The sequence below is a fragment of the Cervus canadensis genome, chromosome 16, assembly GCF_019320065.1.
Source record: "Cervus canadensis isolate Bull #8, Minnesota chromosome 16, ASM1932006v1, whole genome shotgun sequence".
Classification (NCBI taxonomy): Eukaryota; Metazoa; Chordata; class Mammalia; order Artiodactyla; family Cervidae; genus Cervus; species Cervus canadensis.
In genome coordinates this window covers 2,040,245-2,065,136 of record NC_057401.1, presented here as the reverse complement: position 1 = coordinate 2,065,136, position 24,892 = coordinate 2,040,245, and the positions used below count along the sequence as shown (strand labels likewise).

Genomic DNA, 24,892 nt, shown 5'->3' with positions numbered 1-24,892 from the left:
GTGACATTAACGTCGAAACTGCTCACAAAGAAGAAACCAGTCATGTTCCTGAGGAGACAAAAGCAGTAGTCTCTGATCTGGGAAATTTTGTCCCCCAGATGCTGGGAAAGATTTAGGGCAGGAGGAGAAGGGGGCCACAGAGGATGAGATGGTTGGATGGCATCACAGACTCAATGGGCATGCGTTTGAACAAACCCAGGAGATAGTGAAGGATAGGAAAGCCTGGCGTGCTGTAGTCCTCAAGGTTGCAAAAAATCAGACACGACTTAGTGACTGAACAGTAAAGGGATCACTTGGCAATGTCCGGGAGTATTTTTGGTTGTCACAATTTGGTATTGTTGCCACGGGTACCTACCTAGTAGGTGTGCACGAGTGAGATGCTAAATGTCACATAAAGCACAGGATAGGCCCCCACAAGAAGGAAGGATCTCGACTCAAATATCACAGAGCTGAGCTTGAGAATTCTGGGCTGTGAGATTAGGGATGCAAGGGTGAGGAGCATCTGAGGTGAGATATGAGAGAGACACAGATAGTGACCAAGCAAACGCAGAAGTAGAATAATTTCCTCCATCCTTCCTCCATCCAGCCCATCCCCTCACTCAGAAAAATGATGAATCAATGTCCACACAGCTTATCCCAATTAATAGCCAACATATCCACTTACAGAGAAAAAAAATTAGGACAGTAGATAACACATCACACCAAAATTCTGCTGAAGTGACCACACTTATGAATCATGGAAAAACACACAGACTGAGTTCATCATTCAAAACTGATTTTACAGGTGTGTGCTGAGCATCTACTATGTGTCAGACATTACACATGGGAGAAACTCCTCCCCGCTTCCATCTCTTCTCTTTTTTGCTGTACACAGAAGCAAGAAGCAGCCAGAGTGAGAAAACCTGGGTAGATTCAAAATATTCATCTATATTCCAAAGAATACTCATCGAATTTCTGGTTGAAATGCTTGAGCCAATTTTGGTACAGAAAGGATAGCGGATAATATTTTTTCCTTCAAAAACATACACACATTTTATTGACATTCTATTGTTTTTACTTTAAATTTATTTTTTATTTGTTGCTGTGCTGGTCTCCATTGTGGTGCCTTGGCTGTCCATTGTGGTGGTTTCTCTTGTGCTGAGCACAGGTTCTAGGGTATGTGGGTTCAGTAGTTGCTTGTGGCACGCAGGCTTAGTTGCCCCGAGGCATGTGGAATCTTCCCAGACCAGAGATCAAACCTGTGTCCCCTGCATGAGCAGGTGGATTCTTAACCATGGGACTGCCATGGGACCACAACCATGGGAAGCCCCACATTTTATATTTGTAAGTTTGAAACCTGGATCTATCCAATAATCAACATTTACATTTAATATTTAATATGGGGTTATGGAGGAAAAACTGTCATTGACTGCAGGTCTCAGAATAGATTGGGAGATATAAGAAGGGTCTGTTATATGTGACATATATACCTCAGTTCCCCCACCCTTGCCTGGGGCAGGCATTGCCAATCGATATCAGCAATATTGATTGGATGTACAGAATTCTGGACCCAGCCTCACAGTTCTTCCCAATGCAGAGCTCTAGGCACTTGGAGTGAGCCGATCTTAGTTACCATGAGGATGAAACTTTTTTGCTTTCTGGCTCTCTTTTGCATTAGACCGTTTATTCCCCATTTTCAACTTGTGCAACTGTTTTTATAAAACCTCAGTTCAGGAATAGTTGAGGATATTTTAGACAAGATTAGGAGTACATTCTGGATGCATAAATGGCTACGGTCTATTGATTTTCTCACAGGAGAGAGAGGCAATTGGCTCTCAGTCAGTTGGCTTTTGACTCCTTTGGGTGAGGGCAGGTCCCAGGGGCAGGCTGGGTCAAGGAGCCCCGGGGCACAGCCAGACCATTTTTACGTATTTTTATTTACAAGTCACATTCAAAGAGCTGGGCAAGGCCAACGTGGGCAGGACAAGGAGCCCTGGAGCGGAAGGCAGACCAGACCTGAGGGGTGAGTGGGCTCTAGGAGTAACACGGAGTGCTTCTCAGATGGCGCTAATGGAAGAATCCACTTGCCAAGGCAGGAGTTGCAAGAGACTCGGGTTCAGTCCATGGGTCAGGGAGATCCCCTGGAGGAGGAAATGGCAACCGTCTCTAGTATTCTTGCCTGGAGAATTCCATGGACAGAGGAACCTGGCAGGCAGTAGTCCAAGGGGCTATAGAGCCAGAGACACCTGAGCGTGCGACATTAGACCCTGAAGGGCACGGAGACTCCCCACTCCCGGTCTCCTACCCTTTCCAGGACCAGTTCCAGGCTCCCGCACAGTATGGTTCTCGTGGCCCAAAGGCACCAAAGAGGGCTAGAAGCTCCCTTCTGCTGACCATGGCCCTGCCCCTTCTCCATCCTTTGACCACCTCAAACTGTCACTGTCTTTGTGCTTTAAATAAGTTACTTTCTTTGAAGGGGCATAGTCCCTGTAAGACAGGCCTGGGACCCTTGCCACAGGGCTTGCATCTGGACACACCTCTCCTTGAGCAACAAAATACAAAGAAACTATATGGAGCTAAAAATAACTGCATGCATGCATAGTTAAGGCAGATTCTGGACAAAAGACAGAAAGAGACCAAAAAACCCAAGCCACTTCCAAAGAGGAGCAAAAGCAGTGTACTCAACACCACCTAAGGGGTGGTCAAAGCACCTAAGCCACCTCTCTTGCCAGCCCTCTGGACAGCCCCCGCCCCTCTCCCCATATAAGAAACGAGCTCCCCCTGCCTCACCAAGTGAGTAAGCAAAGAAACCTGTTGAATTTCTTGTCTGGCCTCTAGTCAATTTCTGTTGACTTTAAGGGGGTCAAGAACTCTGTTGGTTAACACCTGGGCCCATCTCCTTCCTTCTCTTTCTGAGGGTTTCCCAGACATAAGCAGAAAACAAAATAAGTGAAAACAAAACATTGAGATGGTTTTAGTCCACCAGGAAATTCTGAAACAGTTCTGATCAGCTTTTGCATTCAGAACCTGAAGACAAAGAAAATAAAGTTATAGAAAGACCACTGGCATTGGTCCTTGTGGACTGAGGTTAAAAGTTAAAGTCCAGGAAGCATCCCCTCTGTCTGTTCCACATACTACTCTCCCCTCATCCTCACAGGTATCAGACATGGCCTCACTCATAAACTAATTAGGGTACAACCTGGCCTCATTCATATGATAATCACATTTTGTCTGGTTATATTTGTGTGATGTTCTCAAATCTATCTCTCATTTCTGTTTAGTCCTTCATCTTCACAACACCCTGTGACATAGCTCCTAGTATTGAAATGTTGTTGCTGAACCACAAAAGACACCGGGATTCTTGGCCTCTGGAGGAGAAGAATTCAATCCAGGGCCAGAGACGAGGCTTGATCACTCAGAGCTTTAGTGTAATAAAGTTTTATTAAAGTATAAGGGGATAGAGAAAGCTTCTGACATAGACATCAGAAGGGGGCAGAAACAATACCCCCGCTAGTCTTTAGCTGGATGTTATATAGCTACTGGGGCTTCCCTGGTGGCTCAGAGGTTAAAGTGTCTGCCTGCAATGTGGGAGACCCGGGTTCAATCCCTGGGTCGGGAAGATCCCCTGGAGAAGGAAATGGCAACCCACTCCAGTATTCTTGCCTGGAGAATTCCATGGACGGAGGAGCCTGGTAGCCTACAGTCCATGGGTCGCAAAGAGTTGGACATGACTGAGAGACTTCACTTTCATTTTCACTATATAGCTACTAGCAGTCTGCTAATTAAAGAAAGGAAATGTCTCAAAACTCAGAGAATGGCACCAGGCCCCTCACCCACAAGATGCATTTTGAGATAACCTTGGCACCATGTGAGTCTTCCCAGGCCATAAAACCATAAAATGATTAATATGAATCTTGAAGAAAGGCAGATTTCCATACTAGTATATAGTTTCATTAATATAGATTAGGAGAACAACATATGAGTGTAACATACTGGTTTGTCAAGTTGGTTCTGAGGACAGAGTGGGGTAAATACATAGCACAATGACATAGCTCGAGACAAACATTTCCATCAGAAAAATGCATTGGTTAGCTCAAGGTTTGAGAAAAGTTACTTTCAGGTGGAACCAGGTGTCATGAAGGTAACACAGAATTTTAAGAGAAACCTCTTTTTAAATTTGTATAGAAAAGGGGAAAAAAACGTAATACTATTTTGTTTCCTCCAGCTGCTTAAGAGAGAGATAAAAAATGTCTGACACTTGCAGACTATCCCCTCCATTTGGAGACCCCTGGCCTCCCTGCCTGTTACCCTCTCAGTAGTATTCCCCCTTCACAGATGAGAAGACTGAGGCTCAGAGAAGTGAAGGGCTTTGCCCAAGAGAGACATGGGCAGGTGTTTGGGATATCTTCTGACTTAAGGCCAGGAAGCCTCCTGCTGTGTTCTGGCCACTTGCTGGACTACAGGGTCACAGCATGGGGAGACTGGCCTGGGTGCCTCAGGGCCCCGCTGGTTGGAGGTCAGGAGGCAGAGCTGCAATGTAAGCACTGTGACATCTTAATTGCATGTGGCTATGTTTAGAAAGGTTCATGATGACAGGAGATGACCCCACTGAGTGCCCAAGTCAGGCCTGATTAACTGGAAGTGTCCATGGCAGCTCTAGGGCTTCCCTGGCGGCTCAGTGGCAAACACGGTGGGTCTGATCCTTGGGTGGGGAAGATCCCCTGGAGAAGGAAATGGCAATTGACTCCAGTATTCTTGCCTGGAAAATCCCATGGACAGCGGAGCCTGGCGGGCTACCGTTCATGGGATTGCAAAAGAGTCGGACACGACTTAGTGACTGAGCAACGACTACTGCAGCTCTGCCTCCCGACCCCCACCCAGCAGGGCCTTGAGGCACCCAGGCCAGCCTCCCCGTTCTGTGACCCCGCAGTCTGGCAAGTGGCCAGGTGCCGCCCTGGCCCGCTCCCTGGTGCCCAAGTTGCACTCCTGTGCAAGCTGCACATTCACACATCCGCTCATCCATCACTCATTCACAAGCCTTTATTGAACACTTACCCTGTGTACATGGCTGAGCGACTAACCCTACACACTCACTACTCTGTGCCAGGTACTGCTCTGCACTGGGGGAGGGCAGTGGGCAAAACACCAATCCACTCGGTCCATCTTATACGCCAGTGGGCACATGAGTAGGGGGTGGTATCAACTGAGAAATAAGCAAAATAGAGAGTATGTCAGATGGTTATATGTGACGGGAGGAAAATAAAGCGGCAGGTAATAGGGGTTTGAGGAAGATAGAATAGGGTAGTCAGGGACATGTCACTGAGAAGGGGACATTTGGGCAGAGATGGGAAGGAGGGAGTTACATCCCTGGGTGAGGAAAAGTATTTCAGGCAGAGTGAACAGCTGGTGTGCGGCCCAGATCCTAGAGAGGAAGAGAAAAAGCAAGGATCCCTTGTGGTGGCTGGCTTGCCCACTGCACCCCTAGAGAGGGAGCTGTTTGCCAGTGTGGTCTATCCTCCACAGCAAGGTCCTCCGGAAGTTGTTTTGGGACGAGTGTCCAAATGTCTGGAAATAAAATTTCTGGATCAAAGGGTCTGCACGTGTTAAATGGTAGGAGTCACTTCCTGAAGCCCTCTCTCACAGCATTTTCCTCTTTCCTTTCTCCCACTCAGCGTGTTTTGCTTAAGCCAGATGATCTTCCCTGATTTTCTTTTTACCTTCCACTACTGAATGCTTGGAGACCTTGGTGGCTCCTGCTTGCTCACAGGAAAGCCTCGCTTCCTCCCTCTGAGCCTGCAGACTTCCTCCATCAAACCCCACCTTTCCTCCTGCTGCGCCCCAGCACAGCACCTGCTCACTTTTCAGGGCACAGCACGAGTGTCTGGCTCTGGGAAACCTAAAAAGCTGAAAACTGATGGGTGGGGTCACCGGTTAACTGAACTGCACGACGTGGGTGGCTAGAGGCTCAGTGACCGCCACCCCTAAGAGACCTGGACACTCAGTCACATCTTACCGCTCAGACGTCTCCTTTATTTTCACTGGACACAACCTTGATTCATTCAACAAGCGCACACCAGCACTTGCTAGAGGCAGGCTGTCTGCTAAACACTGGGGATCCCGAAATGGAAAAACCTGAGTCCCAGGTGTCTTTCCTGTTCACCTTCATGCAGAGTTTCCTTAATCAGCCCAGAATGTAGTTCGCTCCCCACTCTTACCTCCCACAGCACCTGGTCTCTGCTTGATACTTGGCATGAATTTATCAACACTATCACTAATTCTTTTTAAAAAATTTCCATGTCTCATCTTTTGAGCTAGACTGAAGCTAGGAGAAGGCAGGGACTACATCTTATATTAGATCTTTGCAATTCTCTCTGCCTAATAGATTATCTGGCACATAATGTTTGCTAGTTAAATATCTGTTTGTTGAGGATATGATCATGCCTCACCTCCGCTCAAAAAACACTTGATAAAATCACCCAGCCTGGCTCTCAAGCCCTTTCCTTTAGGACTACACTAGACATCACCTCCTCCAGGAAGTCTTCCAGAAGTGCTTATTTAAGGTAGACTTAGAGCCATTGCCACACACACAAGCACATGTGTACATAGATACACAGACACAGACACAGAGACAGACAGACAGACACACACACATTGCTCCTTTGCCCTCTTCCATCAGAACCGCTGTCTGCAACATGGGTGAGAACTTAGTCTTCAAAGTTATAACACCCCTGGGTTCTAACCCTGGCTCTCCACATACTGGCTGTGTGATGGCCCCTGTACTTCTTTGCACCTCAGCTTCCTCATCTGTAAAATATGTATCGTAATCACATGCCTCCTGGCAGGGGTGGAGGGCGATGCTAGGAGGAGAAGTGAGCAAATGCTGCCAAGAGCTCCAGCACCAGCACCCATGGGGAGCACAGGAAATCAGCCTCATTCTTTCACTGGCCACACGGTGGGTCTGCGTGCTCCCCAAGGGTGGCTCAGAGCCGGCTTTGCTCCCCTGAACCACTGGCGCCTGTTGGGGTCAGGGACAGAGAAGATGCTTCATTAACACTTGTTGGAGACTTTCCTGGCAGTCCAGTGGTTAAGACTCCAAACACAGGGTCCACGATCCCTGGTCTGGGAACTAAGAGCCGCATGCCGAGTGGTGCGGCCAATATATTTATATACACATTTTTTGGGTGGGTGACCATATACATTTGCCTTGAGAGAAAGCCTGATAAATACAATTATCTGTCATCCCCAAACAGCAGCACTAAAGCCCACGGACGGGACTTCGGGAAGAAGAATGAGGCCAGCTGGGAAGCTGAACATGATTGCGTTTGGGGCTCCAGTTCACCAGCCACCAGCCATCATTGTGGAGCTGTGTTGAGCCAACCTCAATATCCTGCTGATGGAATTTCTCAGACTACTTTAGATTCCATTAAGTTCTTCCTTTCTATTTTCATTTGAACAACATATATTTTCCCATTTTAATTTTTCTCCCTTCCGCTCAAATCAGAACACTTTGCCCACAGAGATATGGGCTACTGTTTGCATTTATAGCATCCTTATTAATCCCGCCTGACCTCTGGGCTGAGAGAGCAGCCTGGGGAAACGTCAGTTCCCTTTCCACAGGGCTATTAAAGTCCCTTTCTTTTCATTGGTCCAAAACAGAAGATGAGCTTTTAAAAAAAAAAAAAAGCCAGATTCCCTTTTCCGTCTCAGGGTGTAGGAAGGACAGGTGCACCCGTGCTGTTGGCAGGTCCCCATGTGAAGGACTAGGGGACCTGCGTGGGGCAGGCTGGCAGGCAGGGCTCGTGGACCTGCTTGTGGTCTTTCTGGATTTCTGACGGGTACATGGAACTTAGACCAAAAAATGTAGAATTGGGTAATACCATGGAGTCTTGGTCATCAGCAAAACTGTCTTTCAAAAATGCTGGTCAGGTACCCTGGCTAATCCTTTGATACTTACCACATGTCTTTGAACTTTTCCTATGCGTTAGACACTGTTCCAAATGCTCCGCAGGTATCCACTGCTCGAACCGTCACAACAACCTGTTTTCCTCTGAGAAGTATGTTATTTTTTCCATGTTTCAGATGAAGATATTGAGGCACAATGAGGAAATGAAGCTCAGCCAAATAACCTAGCTCTTGGCAGCAGACGGCCATGTCTGGCACATGTGGGTCTTTCTAGAAATGATGTAATAAGACCTACTGTTCTCTGGGTAGGGGCCCAGTGACCACAGCTTGGTGACAGGAGGACTAAGTTCAGCCCCCTTGCCCTCCAGGCTGGGTTATGCCTTGCTCAGGGCATAACCCACCCACCTCTGCCCCCTGGTGGCTGAGGTGGGTCTGGCGTCTGTGTGCTTAACAGCAGCACGTCTCCGCCCTGCCCAGCCCAGTCCTGGGGCTCCTTTATCCTGGAGCTGAGAGCAAGTGGGTGGGGCTTTGAGGGGATGGAGACTGGCTTAGTCTTGTAGGTTTGCTAAGAACAGTGCGTCAGGGAAATTAATGTATGCCTTGAGAACCCAGGTTCTAAATCCTAAGGACGACCCTTTGGGGTCTCAAGACCCTGAAGGCAGGTCTTCAGAGAGTGTCCATATAGATTTGTGTGGGCTAGGGACCTGTTTCCTATCAAGGGCGCCACTGAACGATGCCATCCAGTTTGAGATGTCAGCTCCAGGAGACGACATGGTGGAAAAGGAATGGCTTGGTCTTGAGTAGCAGATGGACTAGGGAGTATGACCTGCCTCTCACCTGACCTGGGCAACCCGGGCGTGTCAGTAACAACGCTGAGTCTAAAGATGAGCAGAGTCGTGATTGCTGGCTGCCTAGAACACAGGCTCTCCCCGCTCTGCTCCTCTACCTTTTTGGCTGGGAGGGTAACTCATGCCTCAAAATCTACTTGCCTCACCAGCCACCCCTTGTGGCCCCCTCTGCCAACCCTTACCTGTGCACCCAGGGCGGGGTGCACTGTTAGGGAGACCCGGCTCGCTCGCCTTCTGGAGCCCAGATTTTCCGGGAGTGAAACGTTACAGAGCAGCCAGACTCTCCCCATATCACCTTCATCTTTATTTAAAATTCTCACAGAGACCTACAGGTTGAGCAAAGCTTTAGTCTGCTTCTCTCTCTCAATGGAGCCTTTCTGACTAGAGCAGTGAGGGCAGTGGATGCATTCTTCAAGAAGCTAGGGGGCAGTGACAATGCAGTATTTCTGGTACGGAAGGACCTATTTGCAGGGCAGAAATAGAGGCGCAGATGTAGGGCACAGACTTGTGGGCAGAGGGAGGGAAGGAGAGGCTGGGACGAACGGAGAGTGTGGCCAGGATATATATACACCAGGTGTAGGATAACAGGCTGGCGGGAGCCGCTGCACGGCGCAGCCGGCTCAGCCCAGCGCCCCATGGTGACCTAGAGGGGCAGGAGAGGGGATGCGTGTACACAAAGGCGGACCCACACTGTCGTACAGCAGAAACCATCACAATATTGTGAAGCAATTATACTCTAATTGAAAAGAGAGAAAATACGAACTTTCCTTTGCCCCAGTAATAATCAGCAAACCAAACCAAAACATTTGGAACTTTACTGCTGTTCCCTTAACGGGCCCACATGGCAGGCCTGGGGTCATCACTGGGGACAAATGTGGTTTTGCCAGGGCCTCCTCTACTCTTGGAGTTTGAGCATGAAACAATTCTGCTCACGCCCTTGATCCTATTGTGTTACATGACAAAGAGCTTATTCCTTCAGCTTTGGGCGAGAGCAGGTTACAGATGAGGGCTTGGCTGAGCCCTGCAGACGCCCGGAGGCATAATGAGTGAGCTCACAGCAAGTGACTCATGCCCCTCCGCAGCGGCCACCTATTCCACGGAAGCCCCACCAGCCGGTGACTCTTCCATAAGCAGCTGTCTGCCGGCTAGTAATTCTAATCTCCTTGGTCATCCAGTAACTATCTTTCATCTAACAATTTCCTCCCCCAGTTAGTACCGTCCATGCTGACTAGTGGGGGATTCCAGGATGACAACAGCAACCCAATGATGACAGTAGCTAGCGTCTGAGCTCTGACCTCTTGAGTGGTTGCAAGAGCTTTCCCTGCATTTCCTCCCCCAGTCCACCCTAGAAGCTAGACACTGTTATTCTTCCCGTTTACACATGGGAAAACCGAGGGTCAGAATGATTAAGGAACTTGCCTTACGTCATGCAGCCCAACAAGTGATGATTCAACAAAGCCCTTGCCTTTGAAGGGCTACCTCCCTCCAGCTGATGGTCACTCTTCACTACTTGCTGAGGAAGAGGCAGTATTCTGAGTAACAGTGTAATTCTGGGTCATCACTATTCTCATGAGTGATTTCTATGAAGCTTGCCCTGTTCACAAAATGTGTGTGATCTAGGCAAGAAGGTAAGATTAGCAAGTGTGAAATGATAAGAGAAACAACACAAGGTAAATCCTAAAATTTCCACAAATGAAAAGTATTTGGGGGAATTCTTTCCAAAATGCATTTTATAGAAGTGAAGTTTGTTAGAGTGTTACCATGTCTTTTAAAAAATATTCAAGAGTCAGTTTCCATTTGTGAAGCTTTGGACCCAGTGCTGTTAATTTGTTTCTTGGCTGCAGCACTTGTCAGGAACTTTCCTCTCCTAACTGTCATGACACTCTCTACACCGTGTTTCCTTCATTACGAGATATCATCAGTTGTAAGATGCCCCATTTATTCCATAATAACTTTCCCAGGGAATAAAAATTTTCACATATGATATGTGAAAATTTTTCACATTTGTAAGGCAAGGTGCTCATTTCCAAAGCATTAGTAGGTGGAAATCAAAGAAATAGGTTTTTAGACAGCATTTCCCAAAACTTCTGACCAAGGAACCATTTTATGCAGGACTGTTGCTCTTCGGAAAAGTCTCTGTTAATCATTGGTTGGAGGAGAAAGCTACTTCAGACTGGGGGAAGCTAAAGAGACCTGGAAGGAGGCAGCCTGGAAGTGGGTCTCAAAATCTGGGCAGGAGAGGCTGAGTGGAAGAGAGAAGGCAGAAAAGGGTGGGTCCTGAAGTCCATTAAAGGGCTGTGTCCCGCCCCCAGGACTGGGTCCCACCTGGCACCCTATCATAATGGGGGCAGAATAGGATATTCTCAGAACAGGTTTTCTCTACAGCATCCGACAGGATAGGGAGCAAGACTCCACATGTCATAGTCTATAATGGAGACAATGCCGCCCAGGCCGGGGTGCTGTGGAAGAGGAAATGTGGGCTCTGTGGGAGCCCCGAGGAGGGTTCCCCTCCTTTCTGGGGAGTGGTAGAAGTCTTCCTGGAGGAGGTGGCTTTTAAGTCAGTGCTTGAAGGGATGGGAGGAGGTGAGCATGACTAGCAATAGTAGCCTAGATGCTGGGATCATGAGCAGGGCATTGGAAGAGTTGAGAACACTTCAGTTTAGTGGGAGTCGGGGGGCCTGGTGGGAAGTGGGGAGCAGCATGGGAAAAGCTGAACTAGGACCAGATTGTGCAGGGCCCTAAAGGCCACAAGAGGACATATGGCTCTCACAGTGCCAGCAGGCAGTGGAGACATGGTTGCTCAGTTGTGTCTGACTCTTTGCGACCCCTTGGACTGCTGCCCACTAGGCTCCTCTGTCCGTGGAATTCCTCCTTGAATCTGGACTGGTCTTTAATGAGCTTGGACTAATAGAATATGGAATAAATGAAACAGCACAAGCACTCACCCTGGGCCTTGAGAATATTTGCAGCTTCTGCTTTTCCCATTGCTCTTGGAACCAGCACCATGAGAAAAGGCTCATTTAATCCACTAAGAAATACATGGCACAGTCACCTCCGTCACCCCAGCTGATAGCCAGCCAACTATGGGGAGAGCCAACTAAGTGGGCAATAGAGAGGCCTTCCAGGGGGGCACTGACATCAGGTAACACGAGTGATGTTAGCATCAGCCAAGCCCAGACTAGACCAGAAGAACCACCAAGCAAGTCATACACCACTGCTCCTTCTAAATTTGGAGGTGGTTTGTTACATAGCAACGAATACCTGATACACCAGTTTGTGTACAGAAAAACCATTTACAAAGGAAAAACAATCCTGGAGGGAAAGATTACAAAATGCAAGAGTAGTGGATTTATGCAACGGTGGGATTACAGGTGATTAAAAAAAAAATATTTGCGTCAAATTTTCAAGACTATGCTTAAGCTATTTATGGTCGAAAACAAATGCATTTTTTAAAAACTGAAAATAGGAGCTGAATTTTCCTCTCTGGAGCATTCTAATTCAAAGCTCTCTCGCTAGTTCCTGTTTAGAACTGCGACTTCATCAATGTTCAGCAAATGTGGAGGAGACTTGCATTGTGTCCCCCACTGCAGGGCCAGGATGGTGGGCTTTGGAGGGCTGCACCCAAGCTCCCCTCAGCCTCTCCCTCCTGGGCTTTGAAGTGAGAAGCTTGGGAACTGCTGTTTCTGTTTTCAACAGCCATACGTATCTCCTCTCTCTGAATCCCTGATACATTCACAGTCCATACAACGCAGGCAGCCCCAGCCTTGCCCCCTTGCTTTGGATTGTTTCCCTGTGTTTGGAGAGCTCCAGAAATTGAGCTGGCACATCAGGATAAGTCTGCTATTTGGAGTGTAAGGGCCTGGACCCAAACCCCACCTCTGCCCTTCCCAGATCCTGTGTTCACTTCTTGGCACCACTATTTTCCAGGGCTGAAGCTAGGGTGAACATTTAGAGATGAACTAGCCACAGTCAGTGGCCTAGGGGAGTGCTTAGCCTTGTGGGTGAGACCTACACACTCAAAAGACAAACTTAGGGTGATCAATAATTTATTGTTCAAACTGGGACGTTTGGGGGAGTGAAAGCAGCTAACTAGAGTCAACAGGGGATGTCCAGGGGATGTCCAGGGCCCGATAGTCATGCTGCCCACACTCCAGTATTCTTGCCTGGAGAATTCTGTGGACAGAGGAGCCTGACTACAGTTCATGGTGTCACAAAGAGTCGGACACAACTGAGCAACTAACACCACCCATAGCCTAGCCTCTCCATATGAGTTGCAGTCAAGAGGTGCAGTCCAGCAAACTAAAGGAATTTAAATAAACTAAAAAGAAAATCAGTGCTCTCCTTTACATATGTAAATGTGGATGCTATTCATAATTCACAGCTACACTTTTGCTTTTCCTAAGTTTCTCCTAACTGAAGTTGCTCCAAAATCCTTGACATGTCAAACATAATTTTCTTGGACACCTGACCCACATGATTTTCTCTTTCTGCTACCTCTTCCCTTTCCAGCTCTTAGCTCTTGTTACCTCTCTGCCTCCCGCCTCTCTGAAGCCAGCTGTCTCTCCCCATTCTCTGGAGGAATTGTGGGAGGAAGAGAAGAGAATCGAGAGTCAAGGACACAGAACTGACTATTTCGGGGTCGAGAAAAGAATGGGGAGGCTCACACAGACAAATGGTATCAATCTTACTTCTGGCATGTACACAGATGAATAGCATCTAGTGTGATAGATTCAATGGTAGAACAGGCTCCTATGGAGGAGGGGCACCTAATCCAGCTGACCCTCAATAAACATTTTAGTTATGACTTAAATCTCTGTGACTTTAGTCAAATCACATAATTCTTCTGAGCTTCAAATTCTTCTGAAAAGTAAATGAATGAATGAATGACATGAATGAGGAATAAATGAATGGATGATATTACAGCGCTCACAGTCCACTGACCAACAAAGTTTGATTCCTTTCTCCCATCTCCCACCCATCATAATGTGATAACCATGCTGAGAAGCTGCTGCTCATCCAGGGCTACAATTCCCAGGCTCCCTTGCAGTGGGGTGGGAGCATGTGACTGGTCTCCACCAACAGCACGTGAGGGTAAGTCTTCTGTGTCACTTCCAGGTCAAGGTGGTTAAGTATCAGGTATTCAGTTATTTACATTCTCTCTGTACCCTCTCTCCCTGCAGTCTATCAACTAGATAGGTGACCTCAAGGCCTTAAGACAGTGGAGCAATAAGACCTAAGGCACCTGATTCCCCTAGCAACCTGTGAAAGACAAATCAAAATGGAGTCGGTATTGCTAGGAGAGCTCTTTAAAGTGGAGCCAGGAGGCCATTCAGGAAATGTGATTATATACATCTTAGCCTGGATGGAATTTGACCTTTGACCACTCATTATCCTAATGAAGTCATCCAAAATATCTGCCAGAAACTCAAGATACTTTTCCAACTCTTACCCTAAAATAACTTGTGAAAGCCCATCTGCTTATCAGATTCATACCCTGAACTAACTCCTGATTCCTTAAAGACACTTTCTGGCTTGCCTTGAAGTCAACCACAGTCTCACCAGGACATTTTCAAAAACCTTGTGTCTTTTTGTCTTTATAAACCTCTGGCTCTTTCTCTTCTCTGGAACATTCTCTTGGTTTCACCAGAATCTGTGTCTCCTGAACTGAAATTCTTGACTTCAAATAAACTCTTTTCTTATTTGCAGCCTCCTACATTGTTTTTCAACACACCTAGAGAAAAGCCATACCATCAGAAGCACACATGTTGGACTTTCCAAAGATAAAAAATGTACTGTTATTGGTAAAAGCCATTAAAATCTTGGGGTTGTTGCAGTAGTTAATTTATCCTGGCTACTTCACCTCTGTCTCAGGGTTGTTCAATAGATTAAATAAAATGAATGTATTGGCTTGAATATCACTCCTGCCCTGCAATGATATATCTATGTCCAAACCCTAGGATCCCAGGAGTGTGGCCTTATGAGGTAAAAGGGTCTTTGTAGTTGTAATTAAGGATCTTGAGGTCATCCTGGATTACCTGTTACATGTGTGGGCCTTAAATCCATTGATGACTGTCTTTACTTTTAATAATAATTATTTATTATTTATTTGGTTGCATTGGATCTTAAGCCCTGTTGTGGTGCGGGGGCTTAGCTACCCCTCGGCATGTGAGATCTAAGTTCTCCAACTGAAGTCCTCTGCATTGCAAGGCGGATTCTTAACCACTGGGCCACCAGGGACGTCCTGATGACTTTATCAAACAGGAGAGGAGAAGCACAGACAGAGGAGGAGACGCTCACGTGAAGGTAGAGGCAGAGGCTGGAGCGAGATGGCCACAAACCGAGGAGAGCCTGGAGCCCTCGGCAGCTGGAAGGGGCCAAGAACAGATTCTTCCATGGTGCCTTCCTGTTATAGCCAAACGCTCCAGCAAACAAACTCACACAGAAGGACAGCGTGGACAGCGGAGTGCAGTTTATTACACCGGCGGGTCCGAGGCAGAGTTTCCTCCTTAGCTAGGGACCCCGACCGACTTTTGTGAAAACCTTATACATCTTAAGTGTACTGCTTAAGCCCACATCCCCAAATTCCTTAAACTTAGCCTGGAAAGTGTTAAAGGGAGATACAGTCAGGTTATAACCATGATTCATAATCGGAAGGGTCAGCTGGTTATACACTGTGGCCTATACCAGTGGGTGCCCTAAAGATTACAGAGGTGACTGACTACACAGGGGAGTACTATATTATTTTTGGCAACGGGAAATCTTGGTATGAAATCTGGTGTTTATCAGTCCGGGAGGCCAGTTCCGCCGTAGGTATGTTATCCCCACGGCTACTGGGCTTCAGTGGGCAGTCCACAGCCCACTGAAAGCGCAAGATGGAGTTTCCTTCTTTTTCAGGATGGACTCAGCTCGGCCGCTTCCTTTCCTCCCTCGTTCCTAGGGAATATGGCCCTGCTGACCCTTTGATTTTGGATTTCTAGACTCCAGAACTGTGAGAGAATAAATTTCTGTGGCTTTAAGCCACCCACCCAGTTTGTGGTCATGTGTTATAACAACCCAAGGAAACAAATATGGTGAGGTACGCCCAGGGCTTAGCACAGGGCCCATCATGAAGAAGCACTCAGAAAATGGTGACAAGAAAAAAATCAGCCCTTAATGCCTCCACAGTTCCCTCCTTAGAGACAGGGTCTTCTGGAAGCTTGTGTCCTCTGAGAGCAGGCAGAGTTCACATCTGTATTGTTAATTCTAGGAGAAGTTTCTAGCTTATAATGGTATTTGTACTGAGAGTAAATGCAGATCTGGGAGCAGGCATTTTCATTAATGTGTAACCAAAAAGGTGAAAAAGCCTTTCTCTGCAGTCTCTTTTTTTTTTTTTTTTTTTAGTTGGAGGCTAATTACTTCACAACATTTCAGTGGGTTTTGTCATACATTGACATGAATCAGCAATAGATTTACACGTATTCCCCATCCCGATCCCCCCTCCCACCTCCCTCTCCACCCGATTCCTCTGGGTCTTCCCAGTGCACCAGGCCCAAGCACTTGTCTCATGCATCCAACCTGGGCTGGTGATCTGTTTCACTATAGATAATACACATGCTGTTCTTTTGAAACATCCCACCCTCACCTTCTCCCACAGAGTTCAAAAGTCTGTTCTGTATTTCTGTGTCTCTTTTTCTGTTTTGCATATAGGGTTATCGTTACCATCTTTCTAAATTCCATATATATGTGTTAGTATGCTGTAATGTTCTTTATCTTTCTGGCTTACTTCACTCTGTATAATGGGCTCCAGTTTCATCCATCTCATTAGGACTGATTCAAATGAATTCTTTTTAACAGCTGAGTAATATTCCATGCTTTTTAAATATTCCACTCTTTTTAAATAATATTCCACTCTTTTTAAATGCCTGTGGAAGCAGCTCCTGGGACCATCTGCTTGGGGCGGCCTAAAAACCAGCCTCAGGCATAAGGGGTGTGATCACCGGGCCTTCAGGAAGGCCACTCTGAATCCCTCCCCAGGCCGAGGTCCAGAGGAGTTTAGGAGACCTCTCGTAGGATCAGTGTGAGGCAGCAAAAAAGGTAACGCAGACTGAGTGGGGAGGCCAGGAGCTTACGGCTCTGGAAATGTCTGTCCAGTAAGGCAGCATCAGTCAGGTGTAGCTATTTAAATTTAAATTCTTTACAATGAAATAAAATTTTAAAAACTTGGTTCCACAACTCAGCTGCATCAGATGACTGCGCTTTATAGAACATTTGCGTCATCACAGGAAGTTCTGTCGGGCCATGCTGCTCAGCCAGGAGGTTCTGTAGATTACCAGCGCTGTGACCTCCCACACGGAGGTCTTCGCGCGTTTCAGACACTGTCTCTGCCTCAGGGTCCCCATCTATAAAAGGAGGGTAATGACAGTATTTACTCTGTAGGGTCAGGATCAAATGAGATATTAGATTTCAGGTGCTCAGCTCGGAGTCTGACATGTCTTAGAGCTCTTTATGTGTAGAGAAATAATGTATGGGAAAGGAGTAAGGTGAACTCACAGCTTGGGAGTCAGGAGGCATGGGCTCCAGGCTAGGTTCTCATATTTACCAGAGGCTGTAGCGGAAGTTCCAATTTCTGCTCCATCAAAGTTGTGTAGCTTTGGGTAAGTCACTTCACCTCTCTGAATCCATATATCATAGCAATAGAAGGGAAGTTCGAATTTTATTGGATCCTACGCTTCCAGAAAAAGAGAGGGTTTTAAAAGCCCAATATTCTTTGACCCTGATCCCTGCTTTTAGAAATCTTTCAGAAGAATCAGAGAAATACGCAAAGATTAAAGTTCAAAGATCATCTTTGGAGAATTAGCAAATAGTGACAAAATATTGAAATTAAATTTCCCCTAATAAAAAAATAAACACTTTATGGCATATCTGCATGATGAACAATTATACACATGCAACATCATTTTGTAAAATATTACATAAAAGGGAAAATGTTTCTATTTAAAACAAGCAGAACTTATTTAAAGTTATACAGTGTATTTGTAGATTTATTTTTTGGAAGCATTTGCATCTATCTATAGGCTAGAATACACCAATAGTTTGAACAGTGATTTTTTTTCTAGGATGCAGGACCTTGATTGCTTCTATTTTCATCTTTCTGTACTTATCAGATTCTCTAAAATCTAGTTTGCCTCCACTAGTTTGCAAATGGAAAACCTTACACACGCAGAAATCTGATGACTTAGATGGTCTCTAAGGGCCCTTGGAGGCTCTGACAGTCTATGACTCAGCAAAGAGGTGGGAATAATCTGTTTACAGCCTCAAAACCTCTACCATCCAGGGAGGAAAGACTGGGTGAGGGAATGTCATTCAGTCTTTGGACTCCGTCCTGACAGGTGTCACTGAGAACAGCTGATGCAGAGTGAGGCCCTGAATCTTGCCAGAAAAAAAGAGTCCAGATACCCTGTTCGCCCCTGCCCACACACAGCAGAAAAGCCATGAGCGTACGCTCGGTGACGGGGAATGTGTGAACTGCAAACAGTGACAGGGGCTCCTTATGTGCTGGGTGCAGTGCTAATTGCTTTCATAGGTTCTTTTCTTTTAAATCTTTAGAAAAGGAAATTTGGGACAAATAAACTTTTCATTTTCAATAAGCATGCAAAGAACTGTTCAACCTTGCTGGTCATTTGAGCAAAGCGAATTAAAACTGGGACTAAAGATTTTTTACCTAGCCGAGAGGCAACTATTTCTAAATTTAATAGTGCCAAGTACTGGTGAAGACCTATGCAATCAGTCATGCTGATGTATACACATTTACCAATTGGTAAGAATGTTCTGGAAAAAAGAATACCATAAATATCAAAATCTTTAAAAATGTAGAAACCCTTTGCTTTAGAATTTTTGCTTGGAGGCCTGGTCTTTATCCTAGGGAAATGGAAGCGGGGGAAAAAATCATACACAAAGAATATTAAGTGAGATCTCATCAACCAAAGGGTGCAAATGGGCAGCACTCTGTGAGATACTGAAATTCCAGCTCAGACTTCCCACCCCCACAGCTTTCAGACAGGCATTTCTAGGGCTTTCATTGGGTCTGCATGTACTTAAGCGCTCTGCTTCAACCTGCGTGTTCTTCTTCTGCCCAAAAGCCACCTAAGGGAGACGGACTGGAATCCTCCTATGTGAGCCCCAGACCGACTCCCACTCTTCTCCGGACTGTTCTCCGCCCTGGAGGCTGACCAAAGGGCTATAGCTTCTCTACCAACTGGATTCAGCTAGCGGGGCTGTGAAGCTCAGAAGACCGGTCTCTGGACAGTGAGGTCAACTCTTGATTCCCCAGCTGCCCCCTGAAAGGTCTCAGGTTGGAGGCAGCCCCTCTCAAGGGAACTCTATTTCTGATGCTGGCTCAGCCCCCTTCTCTTGCCCCCGCCCCCACTCCAGCCCACCTTGGCAACCCCCCAAGGACTGCACCCTGTGTTTCCCTAGTCCCTAAAACCTCCTCGAATTTCCCACCCTCTGAAGTGGTGTGCTGGGAAACCAGCTCTCCAAGAAGCAAAAGCCCTGACTTGCAGTGTTAAACCTGTAGTTTAACAACTGGTGGACAAAGGCTCAGCACAGCAGGGCCGGCCCTGCCGGGGGCTCTGACTGGACCTGGAGTCTCGGGTCCTGCCTCTGCTCCAGCTCTGTCAGCGATGCAGATTCCCTTTCCACAGGGCCACTGAGTGACTCCGAGCCCTCTGTTCTTATGACTCCAGAGCCTGAGTCACACAAGTTATGGCATAAAAAGAGCTCCATCTGCCTACACCTACCTCTCTCTCTCCTCTCTTCCCCTCCCCCTCGCAGTCTTGAATCAGGCTGAGGCAGGGCTAGGAAACTCACAACCGGCTGCCATATTCCACTTCTATGGCTCGCTCTTCTCTCTTCCCAAGTTCTGGTTCCTAAGCTGCGTCCTTATAGATCCAGCCTCCTCTGTACCTGTCTGTTTAGGAAAAATGAGGTTGCCACTTTGGGTGAAGGTCAAGTGAAATACATCTGCAGACCAGCAGAGGGTGACCCTGAGTTCCATCAAATAGGCAGACAGGCACCATTTCTAAACATCCAACAAAGGCATGGTTAAATATATTATGGTTTACTCATTTAATGGAATACTACAACCTTTTTAAAAAAGTCTTATGGTATGATAAAATGATTATAATATTTTGCCATAGTAAAAAGCAAGCTTTTTTTTTTTCTCATCGATGCTACAATATAAAAGAACCTTGAGGACATTATGCTAAATGAAATAAGCCAGACACAAAAGGACAATTACTATATGATTCTGTTTAGATGAACTATCTAAAGGAGTCACACTCATAGAAACAGAAAGTAGAATGGTGGTTGCCCTGACCTGGGGGAGCCAGAAGGTGGGGGTTGTTTAGTGGGTATCACATTTCAGTTGATGCAAGGAGTCAACTCACTGGAAAAGACCCTGATGCTGGGAAAGGCTAAGGACAGGAGGAGAAGGGAGGGCAGAGGGTGAGATGGTTGGATGGCATCCCTGACTCAGTGGACGTGAGTTTGAGCAAATTCCGGGAGATGGGGAAAGACAGGGGAGCCTGGTGTGCTGTAGTCCACGGGGTTGCAAAGAGTCGGACACAACTGAGCAACTGAACAACAACAACATCTCAATTTTCCAAGATGAAAAAGTTACAGAGGTCTGTTGCATGGCCATAAGAATATAGTAACTCTACTGAGCAATACACTAACAAATGGCTAAGACAGTAAAACCAACTTTTTAAGGTAAGGTCATTTTTAAGCCAAATAAACAACAGAAAAACCCCAAGATTCTCTGTTTATTTGAGTGTTGGAGATGTGACAGTGATCTCAGAAAGCTCACATCCTCATGGGGAGCCTGTCACAGGAGAAGGCACATGAATAAACGCGAAGCTCAGAGAGAGGAAGCGCTGAGGTGCAGGCAGCGCTCTGCTGGTGCTGAATCCGCGCTGACCTGGCGGCAGAGGTGAGGGGCATGGCAGAGGGCCCGGCGGGCGAGGCGAGAACAGCGGACTGGGGCCTGGAAGGGAAGAGTTCAGCAGCAGGTGGGGCGGAGGGGTGTGCCCCTCGGAGGGAGGGCACCTGCGTCCTTCTCTGAGTGTCTGAAAGAAGGCACGCTGCCGCCTCGCACCAGCAGTTCCCTCCGAGCGGCGAGTGGTGTGGCAGGGTTACCTCTGTGCCTTATCTTCCTCCTGCCCCTCTGCGGTCCATCTTGTTCATGGTGAGCTTAGGTGACTTTGCAGAAAGAAACAGGCATACCCCCGCCCCACCTTACTGTCAGACGGACGGCAGGGCGCTTCATGCAAGCTCCTCCTTGTTTCACAGAGCCTCGCAAACTGCTCACAGTGATGCTGAGGATGCAGCAGGCTAGAACACCTTGTCACTAAATAAGAACAGTGAGGCGAGGGGGAAACGTGGCTGGAAGAGTCCGAGGAAAAAGGAGCGCGGTGTATCTTCCCTCACTCGTCCTGTTCCGCTCGGGACTCGCCTTGTCAATCGATTTGAATTCTGGCACTTAATCACCCTGTGTTTGTACTTTGTCTTCTCAACTCCATAGAAGAATCTTTTGTTGTGATTTCTTCTGCTCCTCATTATTCTCTCTCCCTTAAAATATACCATTTTTTATTTTCTGTGGTGATTTTTCTCAGCGCTAACCACCCCTCCGCCTTGCTCTCCTACCGTAGGGGCTCAGTCTGACCCACCTCAGCACACTGACAGATTCAGAACCTCTGCACAGCAGGTCCTCAAATATTTGTGAGGCTTAGCCAGGGCTGAGTCACTCACACCCTCCTCCGTAGCACTCAGCCAGTGACACAGCCTCAGCAGGGGCTCAGGACACGGGTTGCCAGTTTGATTTATGGGACTTATTGTTCCAAGTGGCGGCAGAGAATAGATATTGATTCAAAAGTGTTTAAATAAGTGAGCGGATGCACAATCCAGAAAGAGCTCCAGATGCAGGAGAAGGGGTTTGTAAAGCCTCTGAAGCAGAGGTCATGAAGAAACTTCCTCTAGGGAGCCTGGGGGCGTGGGGTCAAGGCCGCGTTGTGGAGCCAGGAGCACAGCCGGCTCCATCACATCGCGGGCCGGGGAGGGCCCCTGGGCTCAGGAGAGATGAGAAGGCCTCTTGTGAGGATTGCCCAGAGGAAAGTGTGTGTGTGTGTATTTGTGTATGTATATGCACACATGTGTAAATGTATATGCACATGTGCACCTGCCTGTCTATATGTACGTGTTTGTATGTGCATGTGTGTGTGTGTGTATGTGCATAGGATATGTGTATATGTGCATATGTGTAAGCATACAGATGCACATGTGCATCCTAGTCACTCAGTTGTATCCGACTTCTCGTGACCCGCCGGGCTCCTCTGTCCATGGGATTTCTCAGGCAGGAATACTGGAGTGGGTGGCCATTTCCTTCTGCAGGGGATCTTCCTGACCCAGGGATCAAACTTAGGTCTCCTACATTGCAGGTGGATTCTTTGCCATCTGAGCCACCAGGGAAGCCCCTGCACATGTGCATATATATATACATATGTTTATGTGTGTATATGTACATGAATGTGTTTGCACATGGAGCTTCCCAAGTGGATCAGACCGTAAAGAAACCACCTGCAATGTGGGATACCTGGGTTTGATCCCTGAGTTGGGAAGGTCCCCTGGAGGAGGAGATGGCAACCCACTCTAGTATTCTTGCCAAGAAAAATCCCATGGACAGAGGAGCCTGGTGGGCTACAGTCCATGGAGTCATAAAGAATCAGATATGACAGAGCACACATGCGGGTGCTTGCAAATTTGTATGTGTGTGTATGTGGGCATGCATGCGTGTGATATGCGTGCACATGTACAAGCATATTGTGTGCACATGTGTATGTGTTCCTATGCATGTGTGTATATTAAGTATGTGTGTGCATGCACATGTGTGTGTATTAAGTATGTGTAGGCTTATATGGATTCCCTGATAGCTCAGGTGGTAAAGAATCTGCCTGCAATGCAGGAGACCCCTGTTCGATTCCTGGGTCAGGAAGATCCACTGGAGAAGGGATAGGCTACCCACTCCAGTATTCTTGGGCTTCCCTTGTGGCTCAGCTGGTAAAGAATCCGCCTGCAATGTGGGGGACCTGGGTTTGATCCCTGGGTTGGGAAAATCCCCTAGAGAAGGGAAAGACTACCCATTCCAGTATTACTGCCTGAATGTGAATATGTATGTGCATATGTGTATGCACATGTGTGTTTGTGCATATATGTATATGTATCTGTGTATGTATATTTGCATATGAATGTGGATCTATCCTGGCACATAGTAGATGCTTGATAGATGTAAATGCTCTCTTATATTGTTGCCCTTCTGTTCTTTTTGTGCAACAGTGAGTAACTTGATAGAAGAGTATACAGAGGATTTCTAAATCTCCGCATACACGTCACACAACAATCTCAAGCTTTTTAATGCCTGGTTCTGTAATACCACCATCACCAGCAACAATAACAGTTCCCTTCCTAAGTCATTTCCAACATGTCCCAGTTATTATGGCTGCATAACAAATCTCAAAACATAGGGGCATAAAGCAACCATTTAACATGTCCATGTATTTTGTGGATGGGGAATTCATAGAGGGTACAGGAGGGGTGGGTGACGTCTGAGGCCTGGGCTGGGGGACTTGAAGTCTGGAGGCTGGGGTCGTCTGCAGGCTCCTTCGCACACATGTCTGGGAGGTGCTGTTCGTTGGCTGAGAACTGAGTTGGGCTGTCAGCTGGCTTCTTCACCAAGAAGAAGAGTGTCAAGAGAGTGTCCAGTGAAAGCCGCCCCACTGTTCACCACTTAACCTTGGGAATCAGTGTTACTCCAGCACATTCTGATGGCAAGGCAGTTACAACCTCTGCCAGGCTGAAGGGGGGCAGACAAAGAAGCACCCTCCTGATGGAGCTGTGTTGCTGTCGTGCTCAGAGGAGAGCTCGTGGGATGGGATGCGCGCTGGTGCATCATCCCAGGAAAACGCGATCTGCCACGTCGTGTGTCAGGCAGCTTAGATGATCTCTTATTCCTCAAAAAACACTGAGGGACTAGCTATACATATCTCCATTCTAGAGATGGACCAACTGAGGCTCAGAGAGGCCAAGTACTTGCCTTGGGCAGTATATTTAAAGTCTCTGAACCTCAATGACCACCCTCCCCTCTATAAAAAGGGTAGGACGAGCTCTACCTGAATATGACTGTGGACCTGTGGGGTTGTTGGAAAGTTGAAGTCGGGCAAGGAATTTTGTGATCTCTAACCTTCTGTGCCAACGCAGAGCACCAGTCTTTATCACTGTAGCATCACTATTTCCTTCCTTCCACCTACAATCATCTGCCCCACACAAACCCCACAGCCAGCCAGGGAGCAGGGTTTCCACCCACACACCCTCAAGAGAGAGGCATATTGAAGCATTTTGGCAAGAGTTTGCTTCGATGCAGCAGAAGGATATACCAGCCCCTGTCTGTTCCCATCTTCCAAGGGGAGAGTACCTTGGGAAGAAGGCTAGTATTTGTTTAAAGTCCAAATGTGTAACTCTTAATACCTCTTATACCTTTAGTCAGTTACAAGCATGTAGCCCGTTAGCTGTACTTTTAAAAGGCTGTCTGTTGTACTGAGGGTCTCTCTTCCAGAGGAAAAAGAAGGACCAGCATTTTTGCACTAGGTCATGGGCAGGAATCTTCTGGCTCCTGCGTGGGCCAGGACCATCTTGGAAAATCACCCCTCTGAGGATTCATTCTGGGCGATGTCCTTCATTGTCAATGCTGCATCTGCAAGGTCTGAGGCCTTTAGACACCCCCTTGGCTATGATGCCCGTTAAACAGACAATTTACTCTCCTGTTAATAGGATTCAATTAGGAAAAGGGGTCGGGGAAGGGAGCTCACCGCTGGGGAGAGTTTAGGGGCCTGAGCACTGCTCTCGTTTTATGGCCCGATGGGCTGGTTGTCTCATAGCAACAGAGGCAGAAGTGAGGAGGGGCTAGAACTCTTTCAGTTGGCAGGGCTGAGCTGTGCCCACCTCCCCAGGAGCTGGGGGCACTCATGTGACCTCTAGAATATCAAGCGGCAGGTGTCTGTAACAGAGGTGAGCTTTTAGGTCTTAGAGCCGCACCAGGCTCAGTAGAGAGAGCCCAGGCTCTGTAATCTGGAAGG

At 47.2% G+C, this 24,892-nt stretch overlaps 1 protein-coding gene across 1 annotated transcript in view; it reads right to left on the bottom strand.

The window, feature by feature from the left end:
- The window catches only part of KCNIP1 (potassium voltage-gated channel interacting protein 1), a 395,303-nt gene that overhangs the window by 335,395 nt on the left and 35,016 nt on the right, over positions 1-24,892 (bottom strand). The gene's annotated exons all lie outside the window — the stretch shown is intronic.